The sequence below is a fragment of the Mytilus galloprovincialis genome, chromosome 3, assembly GCF_965363235.1.
Source record: "Mytilus galloprovincialis chromosome 3, xbMytGall1.hap1.1, whole genome shotgun sequence".
Classification (NCBI taxonomy): Eukaryota; Metazoa; Mollusca; class Bivalvia; order Mytilida; family Mytilidae; genus Mytilus; species Mytilus galloprovincialis.
In genome coordinates, this window is record NC_134840.1 from 40,886,390 (window position 1) to 40,902,107 (window position 15,718).

The window sequence follows — 15,718 nt, forward strand, 5'->3', positions numbered from 1 at the left end:
TTGTCGTTCTTTTTCTAATGTTTTGTTTTCAACAGACCCTCATTGTCAATTTCTAGATGTAAGTCAAGATATGAGACCGACTTAACTGTATCTGTAGTATCCTTTATCTCTAGCTCGATGGGATAGATGCGTTCCACATAGTCACCAAATTTAGAATTATTTAGTGAAAGAACATCATCTATATAGCGGAAAGTAGAGTTAAAGGATATTGCTAACTTCTTATCTTTCTTCCTAAGAAGTTCCTGCATGAAGTCAGCCTCATAATAATAAAAAAAACAAGTCGGCAAGTAGAGGGGCACAGTTTGTTCCCATATGAATGCCGACAGTTTGTTGAAAAACACGTCATCCGAACGTAACAAATATGTTGTCAATCAAGAAATCAAGCATCTTGATAATATCAGTTTCAGAGAATGTTTTGTTTGAATCAGAGTGATCCTTTACACAGTAGGATTTATCCCTTCCTAAGACAAGATACTTGTATCTACGTTGGCTATTCTTTTTTATGAAGCAAAGCAATACCTACTCATTTAATTTGTCTCTTAGTTTGGAATGTGGAATACTGGTGTAAAGAGTAGAAAAGTCAAATGTTTTAATACTGTTACAAGATGAAAGAGAGTTAGATTGTATGTACTCTAAAAGATCTTTGGAATTTTTAAGTATCCACATCTGATTCTCGCCCCCTCTAGAATAGGCAGTTTCACAATAACTTTGCAGCCCGTCTTTGATTGCTGATAAAATAGATGTTAATAATTTAGAAAGAGGTTTCATGGAGCACTTGGAAAACCCAGCAATATACCGTTGTTTGTAAGGACACTTATGTAGTTTAGGTATCCAATACAGTGATGGAAGATCCAGTTCTTCATCTTTGGTTGAAATTCCAAAGGAACACAGAACAGACCTATGATTATCCAGGATTTCCTAAATGTTCTACCTATACAAACTACAGCAAATCTACTTAACTGGTACATGACAGATTTGAACAAATGCAAGATACCATTCAATCAAACATATAGGCACTACTAGAATTATCTGTACAATTAAAATCGTTAACAAACCTCTGAAATTACAACAACTGGTAGCTAGAAACAGACAAAAAAGATTATATTCTCTGGGACAAGCTAAAGACTCGTACAGCTCGTTATTGGTACCAGTTAGACTCAACAAATTGCCTATTGATATATGCAAAACCTTAACTCGTGAACACATATCAACAGATCACTTTGGTGACCTTAGAAGATGTATATTCAAAGACGTTGTCATTTTAAAGACTGGAAAACGTAAGGAAATAGTCCGGGCGCAACAGCTATCTTCGACAGAGACATAAATTCACGCAAAACGTGGCCAAACAATACCTCCGAGCCACATTTATCTAATCTAACAGACTGCAATATTACAAGGAGACCCCTATTTTGTATAAATGTTCTACCTATACAGATCACAAAGAAAGATAATGATTTAATGCCTTAAGACGATAGAGAATATTTGCAAATTTAAATTGAACTTAAAGACATGTAATAGACGTCGGCACACAAGTGTATGCAGCAAATATCATAATTGAAATAATCGGAAGGAAAGTACTATAACAAATACAGTAATAACTCCCAACGTAAAGGAATCTGTCGCCAAATGATTCGTTGAACATAGCAATTGCACCAATAAGCTACATAGGACAAACGATTTATGCAAATATCCTTTTTGACGCATGTGCACAAAGATTATTTAAAACCAGGCATTTAGCAAAGCGATTGGATTTAAGTACTACGGGAAGTGAAGACAATGGTCTTATCGGAACTTTGAGACGCATATACGAACAACCGAATTCAACAAATAGCAGCACAACAGCAGTGAATATATAACACATTCATGACAGAGAAATGACAGTCGCTGCTTTAATTGTACTAAAAATATTCGAACCGTTGAACACTTGTATTCAACTGCGAAAAATTTTCCTAGTTTCTAGACTTAACATAGCGCACGCCATTAATTGAGATAAATCATTTCAAATTGTCCTTTTTTTGGAGCTGAAAAATACTGAATAGTCGATGATGAAATCGTTAGAGGCAAAAGACCAACCGCAGTTAGGTCCAAACTAGCATTTCTGCTCATAGGACCACACAAAAGAATGCGTTCAATCAATATTATCGCATGGACAGGCAATGAAAGTCAATAAAAATTCTTACAAGTTGAGAGAAACAGGAGACACACACTACAAATGGTTAAACAGAGTCGAAAATTAACAACATTTATTTCCTGTTTAATTTGGTCTCTTGTAATCAGATGTCGCATTGGCAATCGTACCACATCTTCTTATTTATACTTAAAAGAAATGGTCATATGTACCATATAGCGAGTTATTTTCTCTTATTTTCGTGAATAGAACGAAATCGCAAAAATAAATTCCGCAATTTAAAAGTGCACATGGAAGGTATTGATAAAAGGTTTGAATCCTCCGAAATAATAACCACCAAACTATTTCGTACATCTTATTAAATACAAATCGCGAAATTTTACACCCGCGAAATTAACCCGCTATACGACATCTAATGTAAATGATAAATTTTTAAGCTAATTTCATATTCATTATTATCACAAAGTCTTTATTCATTTTTTATTTATTTTTTCACTTTTCATTGACCGGAGGATGTTAGAAATCAAAACAGAGGATTAGTATACGTTATCGTATCACCGTATTGTCATGCTCTATTCTCGTTTAAACATGGGTAGGCATTGTATATGTTAATATTATGCACTGAGCATTATAGCGAGGTGTAAAATATCGTCAAGTATAATGTCTACCGATATTAAAATGAGCATAGAGCATGACATGGAGGAATTTTTCTGGTTCTAATAGGACAACTACAGTATTTAATAGGTCGAAGCGTACGACAATACCAAAAAAGTGTTTGGCAGTTCTCTTTTATCTCTACGTGGAGTCTGTACATTACATTTTCATATTTGATAAACCTCAAAACTCAAAGCAGGGTAAATATATGTTGTTCGATAAACAAAAAGTAAAATCACAAAATTACTGAACTCTGAGGAAAATTCAAAACGGAAAATTCAAACGAATCGACAACAACTGTCATATTCCTGACTTGGTACAGGCATTGTCAAATGTAGAAAATGGTTGATTGAACCTGGTTTTTGTACCGCTAATCTTCTCTCTTGTATGACAGTGGCATCAAATTCCATTATATTTACAATAACGTTTGAACAAAAAAGACATAATAGGTAAAATTTTCAAAAAAGGGATAGAGCAGTCAACATATTTAGTTACTAGTAGCTTAAATTATGTAAGCTGCTAAAATGCAAACATTTATAAGAATAACAATGCAAATATGGAGAATATAAACATTAATTGTGTGCGCATGTGTCAAACATAGTTTGTGCTATTAGAACACGACTTTGTTTAAGCGTAATAAGAACGTCATAATAGAATTTTTCTTACGTCGTATACTTTTAAGGAGTTACACTTCCTCAGCCATTAACACAAATGTGTATAGTTTAGAATTGTTTTGTTTCTTAACATGCAGGTTTAATATTAAACTTTATGTTAGGTATCGTTCGCCTTTTTTTTTTTTTAATTTTCCAAATTTCTATATTAAAACAAATCTCATTGAACTTTTCCTAGTAATAACTAGTTTCTGCAAATGCTAACTTGTTGATAAACTTAAAATTCCTAATGTTTCGATAAAGGTTTAAATCTCAATGTTAAAAAAACAGGTACTTTTTTAAAACCCATAAATATTATGACTAGTTCTTATTTTAAGATCTATATTTATTATTCCTGGTAATAACGTTGCATATAAACGTTTACGACCTAATCTTATACAATAAACTCAGCTTGCTTCACTATTTTGCACATATCTTACATTGGAAGCGCTGACTTCTAAGTCGGTAAGCTAAATTATTGCTTTACTGCTTTGATGAAATCTCTCACATATTAATTCATATGTTGAACAACAATAATACTTAACTTTATGTACAATAATTGTATTTATTACATCGATTGAAACGAATTACATTAATTTTACAGTGAAATAAAAACCGCTAATTTCACATGTGATATTTTTTTAGTTGAATATCTTTTGTAATAACCTAAATTAATTTACTAATACCCAAATGAGAATGCATATCATGCATATACAAGCAATAACAATTGTTCAAGGAACACATACACCCATGCAACATCCTTTTTTTTTACACTCTAGAAAATCTTTTATGATTCATGTTATTGTTAAATGTTCAAAAACTTCTAGATGGTAAACCTTTTGAACGTCGTCAAATTTCTGATTATTTGATTTATTCAGTTAGATGATTTTTGTCTTAATAAATAACAGTAATATGGTCCAATGACACAGTTATCGTCCTTTGGTTTTAGTTGTCTACGAATATAGTCCCCAGTGCAAACAGTGTATAACTTGCATGTTTTATTTGATACACTTTCCCAATTTATTTCTTGATATTAAATGCATGAATTGTTAAGCAGGGGGATGTAATTACATGTTAAAAAAATTTGGTGATGAATCTTTATGCTAAGTAGTGATTTGGTCTAGTGTAAAAAGGTCAAATTTTATCACGTCTGAAGCTGTCAAACTGAATTTTACACCCCCTTAATACAGAATTGTCAATATTTTGAGTTAGCGCTGGTAGAAATTTCTATAATTTTGATATTATTTGTCTCACTGGTAGTACACTACACTATAAAAATCTTTTTAAGAAAGAGCAGGTGCAATTTTTTTAATTTGAATTTATTGTCTAAAAGAAATGCACTACGAAATAACTGTGTTCTCGGGCCATATAACGCTGTTCAAAATTCATCAATCGATTGAGAAAAAAGCAAATCCGAGATACAAACTAAAACTGAACGAAACGCATCAAATATAAGAGGATAACTACGACACAACAGAAACACAACATTAAAATGTAACTCACACAAAAACGAACTATAATATAACAATGGCCATTTTCCTGACTTGGTACAGGACCTTTTAAGAATAGTAGGTCGAACATGGTTTTGTGGCATGTAAAATTTCCCGCTTTTATGACTATTAAATATAACATTAAAATGATTACATTACATGACAGGACTACAATACAAATAATATAGGACAGAGAAACACACGAATAATAGCTAACAAAAAGCTTTAAATTTAATACGCAAGACGTGCGTTTCGTTCACACAAGACCAACCAGCGACGTCCAGATGAAAAAAAGTCCGAAAGCCAAAACAAGTACAAAGTTGAAGAGTACTGAGGACACAAAGTTCCAAAAAGTTGTGACCAATACGGTAAGGGTTATCTGCCTGTGATAAGAACATCCTCATTATTTAGAATAACTCATACTTTTGTAAACAGTAAATTTTATAAAATGACTATAAAAATAGATATACATGATAAAACCAAAGTGGTGACTAACTACAGAATAAAAACGGAAACATTACATAAAACAACCTTACCCAGCAGCCGAGTTAGCCAAAGCCATCAACGCACAAAGTGACGTCACATTTGAATTTCTAAAAAGATTTCCCAAAATAAGATAGAATAAGGATAGAATTCAAGATTCGATTTTTAGCTACATTTGACACCTTTGTAAATCAGATACACGTGTAAAGGATCAGTATTTTTTTGTATTTCAGAAATACATGTGGTGCATGGAGATCAAAATGTGTCAATAGCAAAGAAGTTTTTTGCAATTACTTTAAGAAGAAAAATAAGAGAAAACTTGTTTGGCTCTTCGTAATTCTGGTAGACTTTGTAGTTCATGTAAATACCTAATTAACTAACTCATGAATTAGATCAAACTGAATATGCATGAAACAAACTCATCATAGATACAAGATTAAAAGATTTCAATTTGTGTATGCTATTTGCATGCTTCGCTTACAAAAAACTCATCGGTGACGATCGAATCAAAAATGTTTAAAAGGTCAAATAAAGTACAAAGTTGAAGAGCATCGAGGACACAAAAACTCCCGGTTTTGTCAAATACAGCTAATATTATGTATACCTAGGAATAAAAAGCACTTCTTGTTCAACTAGTGGCACCCTACATATTGTTTATTTAAGAAACATATGTCGCCTTCGGTGAAATCACAAGAAAAATAAATGATTCTTTGCTACAAATTAACATAACAATTGTCCCCTTTGATAAATAATTCCTGATCAACTAAATCATTATAGCATCCGTAAAACTTCAAAAGAAATAACTTCAATCTTAACATTAAGACTCGTTAATACCAACGATTTCATGTAAGAAGAAAACCACTATCAGAAAAATCAAGATAGGAATGGCTTAGATACTTCACAGAGTATTAACGTCTACTTTTGTGTTTCGTTAACTGTAAAAAAAGAAACATTGCCTTGATATTGTATTACGTAACAGAAATAAATACATTCTGAATTGACACGAATATTGCAGGCTTCCATGCATAAGGGATACCAATGATTTAATCAGTTTTAAACTTTAAAAATAGTTTTTTGTCAATTGATATCCCGTATTGTATGAATTAAATTCCCGGTATCTATTATTCGTCAACAATTCAAAGAAACGATGAGATAAGGAATGGAAAATAAGACGTTTTGCAATACATTATAAATGAGGTCTTTTTTTTAAATAGTGTTTTTAATTTTTTTTTTTAAGTATTTAAATCTTCCAAAAAGTATGTTTAAATCTGATTTTATTTTGTTTTTTTCATATTCGGACTCATCAGATTTTGAAACACATTATCATGCACTTTCCGATTTCGTTTTATTTCAAGTAAATTCTGTTATAATTGTTAACTTAGATAAAGTTAGCCCACTCTTTGCTATGTTTAACAGATTATTTAAAGTGTAGAAGGCAGAGTTTATTCAAATAATTACTATAAGACTTTTAGGTCAAGATACATATAAGATGACATATTTTGAGACTAAAAACCGTAAAAATTGTTTAAGGAACACATGCAAATATACAAGATCACTATATATTATTTAACCTGTTGGTATTACATTGACGATTTACCAGCGCATAATGACCTTTTGAACAAAGAAGCTTAAAAGAGGAGCGAAGGATAACAAAGGGACATCCAAACTCATAGATCGAAAATAAACTGACAGTACTATGGCTAAAAATGAAAAGACAAACAGACAAATAAAAGTACAAAAGACACAAAATAATGAAGTAAAGACTAAGCAACACTAAGAATGTCATCATACAGTTCTGGGTGAGTATGATAACATTTCTGGTTGATTTGTTAAGTTAGATACTTGCAGCATTATAAACTTCATTTGACACCCTTATAATGCATATACATAAGTAACGAGAGTGTTACTTGATTGTAATAAAAACAAAAAACATGTGTTCTACAATTGGTATTTGTTTGTTATTCATAAATACACATGCAAGATAAGTTGCCTTGAATTATGTTTTTGTTTGCTTGCAATAGTTGTGGGTCCTCAATGCTCTTCAACTTTGTACTTGTTTGGCTTTATAACTATTCTGATTTGAGCGTCACTGATGAGTCTTATGTAGACGAAACGCGCGTCTGACGTATTTAATTATCAGCCTGATACCTTTGATAACTATGCATACCTATTCCGAGCGTAGCTATGGGCCAAACAACAATATATTTTCCAGTCAAAGGGCCTACGCCGTCTAAATAATCATTTGATCTGCCACGTCTATCTAATTAATTAACTAATTCATTAGTTCGCGGTCAGAATAAGCAAGTCTTTGTTTGTTTCAAGTCGTAAGCTAACAATAATCGAAATAGAGATTGCACAGCACGTTCTTTACCAATAATCGAGTGACTGAACTCCGGTGCTCCGAAATACTTAGCAGATTTTGTTTTACTATGGCCATCCGACAGTTTCCTTCTTTAAGAAATGTATATCGCATTCAGTGATAACACGAATGAGAAAGAGAGCACGGATTTAAAAAAACAAATGAGTTTTACCAGATCATCTTTGACGGGTGCCACATGTGGAGCAGGACCTTCATTTAGTTTTCTATGTTGTGTCATGTGTACTATTATTTGTCTGTTTGTCTTTTTCATTTTTAGCTGTTGCGTAAATGTTGTCAGTGTATTTTCGATTTATGAGTTTGACTGTCCCTCTGGTATCTTTCGCCCCCTCTTTGAGACATATTTTCCGTTAAACCATTATTTTTCAAATGACTTCATCCTTACCAATTGGACCTTTTATTACCATAGTTGTAAACAAAAAACCCTATATCAGCAAAATCAAGAAGGAGAAGGGTAACTATGTTAGAAAAGTATCAACGTGAACAACAACACAAAACATTGTTATTACATTGTATTACGTAAAATATAGAACTATCTGGTTTTAACCAGCTATTATTCACTAAAGATACCAAGAATTAAATTAATTTTAAACTTTATATAAAGACTTTTATCAATTGATATACCGTATTGTATGATTTAAAACCCAGGTATAAACGATGAGTTTAAGTTTTAAATAACATTTAATGTTATTTAAATCTTAAACTCATCGAATATAAAGAGGCCATTCTTAATTATAGTGGTGTGTAGTCAGTTTTAGTGTATACTTATGAAATGTAGTATACAAACTTTTGATGACTAATTTCAAAAGTGTCGATTGAGTTATTACAAATTTTTCCGTTATGTCAAAAGAATAAAAATTATTAATACGGTAAATAGAATAATTACCTATAAACTTTTATCCTAAGATAATAAAAGTCAAACGGACTTAAACGTTCATTGAACAAGATGTATTAATTTGCATCGTAACAGTTTAATGGCCAGATACAGGCGAAATTTTGGCTTCTTGGTATATATAAGAAAGTGTAGTAGAACAAGTAAAATAACGATTCCACTCGAAAGGTATTGCAGATAGGGGAAACACAGTAAAATTATACTAAAAACGTTTAAAGATCCTAACCAAACCATGTCTTATGTACAAATTTGTAAAATTGTATCTTTAATGACGTTTTTACAGTCATGTACATACTACAAGCTGAAAGAATTTGAATTCGTAGAATATAAAAAAAACTAGATCACAGATGGTGACCTAAGTTAATTATGCTAAGAAGTATCATAAATAGTTTAATCATTAGACCAAAGCTATCATTTCAATACAAAGAATGTGAAAATAAAGGGTCATAACATAATGGTTAATTATGTGAGGTGCCAAAAAAAAGAAATGATTATTTTCAAAATCATTGATAGTAAATTGAGTTATATGACAACTACATATCAATGTGAAAATTTGGTCTAAATAAAATAAAACCTAAATCTGAGGGCAAATTTAAGCCTTTCGTTAAACTACTCCTTTGATTGATTGATTGTTTGGGGCTATTTCGTGGCGGCTAGTATTCTTTTGGTGGAAGAAGCCGGAGTGCCCGGAGAAAACCACCGACCTTCGAATTCAATAGGAAAACTTACAATTCTAGTCAATTTAGATTTAGCTGTAAATGCAGATTGAAAGTCTATCTTTAAGGACAGTCTGAATCTTTTTTTATGAGTCTACTTTTTTATATACAGATCGCTTGAAACTTTAAACTTGATAATCCATTTCAGAAATATAAAGATGGATACACGAGGTTTTAGCAAACCTTCATTAAGTCATGCGAGTTGGAGTGATAGATTGAATACAAGCTTGACATGTGGATTGTTGCTTCTGTTGTCTATCGTTACTTTGCTTCGACAGTATGTTGGTCCAAATGCTGTTTGCGTTACACCACAGACATCTGGTGAACAATTGAATAAATATTTTGATAATACATGCTGGTTGTCAAGAGAACTAATTTTGCAGCATGACTTAATTCCATTTCACAACAGAGACGTAAAAACTCTTCCCCTCATACAAAATGAAAACAGAAAATTCGAAAATGTGTCACGTTCACTTTATCAATGGGTTCCCGTAATATTAGTAATACAGGCCATTCTATTCAGGATGCCTTACATTTTTGTTAAATTTTGTGATGATTTATTTGGAATTAGATTTTCCCGTGTTGTTGGCTCTATCGACAGTCAAATGAAAGCCGATGGGACGAAGACAGCACAAGATATTTCAAAAATTGTAGACCAATTTCTTCGTTCACGTGCCATTAAGTATCACCGATTTGGAGTGTTATCGATACTTTTAGGAGTTAGCAAAGGGTGGATTTTTATAAATGCTTTCGTTCATTTAATTTTGCTGGATTTGTCTTTGTCATCACCAGACACACAAAGTTATATGAAGCACATCGTTGAAAACTTGTTACAAGATGATTATTCAGATACTGTTTCATCGCCAGCATTTCCTCGGCAAATCCAGTGTTTGATATATATCAGACGAGCACAGCATCTTTCTATTTACTCAGCACAGTGTTCCTTACCAATTAACGAGTTTTATGAGCATGTTTGTCTTCTGTTGTGGATGTGGTTGTTTATATTATGTCTCGTTTCATTTACCAGTGCTGTTACATTTTTGTTTAAAGCATTAAGACGAAGTTTCAGAGAACGGCAAGTAAATTAACAATTTAATGATTTTCATTTTTGTTTCTGAATTAAGTATGCAACTTTCAATGGACACAAAATAATCGAGAAACCCATTTTTAAACATTATATTTATAGAGCTCAATACGGTGGTTTGAAGATTTTATCCATATCTATTTATTTTAAAGTCTGCTTCACTTTTCTTTTACTAACAGGTACATCATACGATATTTGACTATGAGTGACATAGAACCGGAGCCAATCAATATAGTTTCTTTCACCACCTCTGTGATTGGATATGATGGTTTTCTAGTACTAGAAGCTATTGGTGAGATCTACTCTGATATACTGGTCCGTGATATAGTGATCAATCTTTGGAATGCACATTACACAGAACTTCAGCCGCTTGACTATTCACAGGAAAGTTTGCAAGTTTCAAAATCTAATACTTTAAAAGTTGCCTTCAAAGAATCCAGAATAACTTTAGAGTCACCTGAAAGTACACCACTTATTACCAGGCGGTGTTTTAAGGTTTAACTCGGCTGGTCGTTTATTAAAGAAACCAATGATTGTTGTAATTTGACTTTTAGTCATACAGGCTATCTTCTAATCATTATCGTAATAATGCGTGTGTTTTTACTATTGATTTTGTAATAATATATAATAATTGTAGGAAATATTGTTTAACAAACAAAACAAACACTTTATCTGCATTTACGCATATCGATATTTTAAAATATGGACTGTTTGTTACAATGATATGTTAACATTTTAAATTAAGAGACTAACATACGTTTTTTAGGTTTGTACAGACCCAATTAAAAATCTTTTCTTTATTTTACAATTTGCATTATCGAACAAAATATACCACAAGACTAACAATCATCACCTTGCAACGCTTCTCCGTAGACAAAGAGACTGCGACACCATATGGTTCTAAGGCAAAATTTATAGTGTAGGTATTTTATCTATTTCTTCCGATAGCTCGCGATCGGTGAATGTGATAGATATTTTCAACTCTACTCCTCGACGTAGACGTAGTCATGGTCATTGCCATTATACACCACTTACTCTGCATGATGTCTTTATTAATGACTCGCTGCCATTTATACAAAATCTATTAGGTATTCATCACATTCGCACGAAACTTTATTTATGGTCCCTTTCAAATCTTTATTATCTGTTCAATTTATGTTTGGAAACCACTGTTACAAACCCTCATTCTACAAATACAAACTTACAGTTATCATTTCAGATATTGCAAGTTACAGATTTTTCAAACCAGTTCGCATTTGAAAAGATATAAAAAAGAGAAAAGATCTTTTCGTAAACTTTTCCTTGCCAACAAAGGTCTCGATGTGGTCAGCTTATACAATTTCCTTCATCCTAAATTAGTTCAGTCGAAAATACCTCTTTATTTAAAAGATCAGTCTGTACCAATATTCTTTTATACCAAACTGTAAGCTACCCGAGAGCATCCGACCAATACTCGGTAGTTTACTTTAATATCACTTAAATATAGTATATGACTCTTGTAGCAAATCTACATTTGTATTAAACCTCCTTGATTACTTGTCATGTATGGTCTGCGGAATGTTTAATATGTATGTATTGAGCGATCCCTTGTATTCGAGTGTTACTGAACTAATTTTGTTCCTAACGGCTTTCCATAGTCTATATGTTTGAACGAGCGTCCTCCGGCATCTATTGTTTTCATCAGTGTAAATTCATGTATTTTTTTAATTTATCCAAGTTCAATAAAATAAAGTTCTCTTTTCAATGTTAACAGTTTTATTTTCTCACTGTTAAAAGTACAAATGTAACATTATAACATCGTATAACTATATAAATAAACAATAGCGTTTAATTGTACTGAATCATAAATCCTAAAATAAAGAATGAAATTCAAAACAGTGTGGCTGTGGCCATTGATTGACACATTAAATTCATCCATTGACTGGGATAATTTAGGTGAACGTTTGTATGTAACAATCACTGCTCACTATGTACTTTTTAAAGACACTTAAACTATGGGGTCACCAAAGGTTCTCAACACCTTAATAAAGTAATTCGAAAAATTAATCAGAAATAACACGATGTTTTGATTTATATCAATTATATAAATCAAAACATAAAGGATATTCCTGATTAATTTTTCGAATTATTTTATAATTAAAGGCGTTAAGAAACCTTTGGTGACCCCACAGTTTAAATGTCTATCGTAGGTACGTCGTGAACAGTGGTCGTTACAGACAAACGTTCACGTAAATTGTCCCAGTCAATGGATGAATGTAATGTGTCAATCAATGGCCACAGCCACACTGTTTTGAATTTCATGCTATATTCGTGGTGTCCGACGTGGTGGGAGATAGCTTTCTGTACAACAGACGGCTAATTAAAGATCATTTAGCTTCATTATGTTATCCTAATTCTCACCTAAAGGTTATTGATCGTTATTACTGCTTTGTTTGTAAATTTGTTTGTTCTAAGTTTGAACTTGCCGCCAGCAAAACTTTGGGCTATCTGCAATTGCTGAGTGCTTGCGCGTTTTTATACTAAATTGTAAGTGTCACGTGACAAACCGTAATTCGATGGAAATTTGTCCTTTCCAGGTAGCCGGAACTATAAAAATTTAAGATATTGAAATGTAATATACATATCATCTTAAGTTGTCCGAACATTGTCCCTATACATAAAATATCAAAACAAAGCTACAGCATCTAAAATATCGATAAAGAAGCTTGAAATAAACAATCGGACACCACTGCGCAGGCATTGATTTAGCAGACGATCTGCGTTAGTACATTATAAGTAAATAACATAAAACATAGTTCATTTCAACAATCTAAATATTTACTATATATTTGTGTCCGACAGGGTATACTTATAAAATATCTTATCTGTGGTATTAAAAATACAATATTAGATCAATTGTCCAGGGGACGAATTGGTATTTAAAGATATAAAAACGCAAGTTTTGGTCCACACAAAATGGCAGACGACAAAATCTCCGTAAATAAACAATTGCAGTTGTGAAGTATTTTCCTATGTTTATCAGGCATATCAGACGTTTAAATATGAATATTTGGTTACAAGAAATGATCCTTAATACGGGAATTACATGATAAATAGCATGAAGAAGGTAAGACATGAGTAATTAAATACATTGCCTACCGTAACACTTGTACAACAAAATGTAAACAAATGAAAACTTGATAGTCATCATCATCATCATCATCATCATCATCATCATCATCATCATCATCATCATCATCATCATCATCATCATCATCATCATCATCATCATCATCATCATCATCATCATCATCATCATCATCATCATCATCATCATCATCATCATCATCATCATCATCATCATCATCATCATCATCATCATCATCATCATCATCATCATCACCATCATCATCATCATCATCATTTTGAATCTATGTACAAACATGACATAGACATTTATATCATAGCTGATGAAATGCTTCCCCCCTTTTTTGATAAAAACTTGAATTTGACTTGTGATCATAGTTATAAGTATAGTGGTTTACTGCCACAATTAAAAAATCATAATAAAATACTTGTCAATCTTGCCACACATTATGTATTTACTAATAAATTACATCGCACAATTAAATATCTATTTGTTTTATGTAACATTCACCAGTACCTTACAAAACCAATTGCAACTCAAATTTTCAATTACAAACACGTTTTGCAGGATCTCAATATTGACGACTTTAAGTCTAAACCTCCTGATTGCACCTGTTCTAGATCCAAATTCACATATAATCTGGCTAGCCATGTTATTACCGGAGACCTCAACATTGTCATTAACACTTCCCTGCAAAATGTGTTATCTAAAGGTCCGAAATGAGCCTAAAACCATCAATTGGAAATAAAACTTCACAATACTGATAGATTCAGTCAAAGATTATGCTAGGCAATGGGCTAAACCCGAGAAGGAAGACGTAGATACTCTTTCCGAATCGATTAAGGATGCGAGGTCATTGATGAAAACCAAAATTAAGAAACTAAATGGGTTTATCAATGCCAATGCTACGTCAATCTTTAAAGACCGATACATGTATGTTGCAAAGCAATTGTCCTACCTCCATGACAAATATGTTGTTGTTAACGCGGATAAAGCCCCCAAAAAGATCGTTTGTATATGGAAATCTCATTACATAAACTGCTTGATAAAGGAATTAGGTATAGACAATTCACTTGGACACTCAACATATACTCTCACGACACTGGTTACTCTTCCGGAGCACATGAGATCAACCCACCAGTTTTTGGTAGGGTTCGTTTTGATAAGTCTTTAGTTTTCTATGTTGTGTCCTTGTACTTTATTTGTTTCTTTGTCTTTTTATTGTTTAGGCATGGCGTTGTTAGTTTATTTTCGATCTATGAGTATGACTCTTCCTCTGGTATCTTTCGCCCCTCGTTTATCTCCATCTTCAATAATTTTCAAGATGGAATCAAACACTGCTTTTTTTATAAAAAAAAATATTCTGTGACAATAAATCCAGAACGAGTTGTACGATTTTCCTTATAACTTTAACCTACTGATCATTTTATATGTGGCAGTGTTCTTTATTAAAGATATAAGTCATTAACTGCATGAGCACCCTTTCATTTAGTTCGTGTAGGGTGGTTCAAATCCCTGGTTATAATTTAATCAAGTAATGGTACAGGAAAAGCGGTTTTTTTTTTCGATTTCTTATTGTTATCCAATATTTGCTTTATGAAGACATATAATTGAATAATTGTATATCAGATATTTTACTAAATTAACATTGTAAAATTTTAAAAAAAAGTTGTTTACAATCAAATTTGCCAAGAAATTACCGGTATATATTTCATAAGCGTTGCAGTGATGTATATCTATCATCATACACCTCAGAGGAAGAATTGATACAAATAGTTTTTTTATGTATCTAAAACTACACTATTTACATGTACTTCTATTCCTGCTAAAAACCTCTCCTCCTCCATAAAAAGAGGGGGAAAAAGGAAACAAAACAACTTAATTGTTCATGTTTTGAAAAACAAACATGAGTGATGTCTAGTAGAAAACATAAAAAACTGAAGCAAAAAAAATGAATTTGAAGAAGCAGAATAATTCAAGTAATATGAAGAATACCGATATAACTTGATTGATATAGTAGACTTTATATGCTATACATGTACAGGATTATTAAACAAACAAACAACTGTCTGTAGAATGCTAAAATACAGTTTATTTGTGCTAGAGTATCTGAATAT

At 32.1% G+C, this 15,718-nt stretch overlaps 1 long non-coding RNA gene across 1 annotated transcript; it reads left to right on the top strand.

The window, feature by feature from the left end:
• Positions 1 to 5,099: 5,099 nt before the first annotated feature.
• LOC143067938 (uncharacterized) lies at positions 5,100 to 12,224 on the top strand. Its single transcript, XR_012976072.1, has 3 exons — positions 5,100 to 5,290; positions 9,539 to 10,465; positions 10,654 to 12,224. It is a non-coding gene; the product is annotated as an uncharacterized LOC143067938 (long non-coding RNA).
• The last annotated feature ends 3,494 nt before the right edge of the window (positions 12,225 to 15,718 follow it).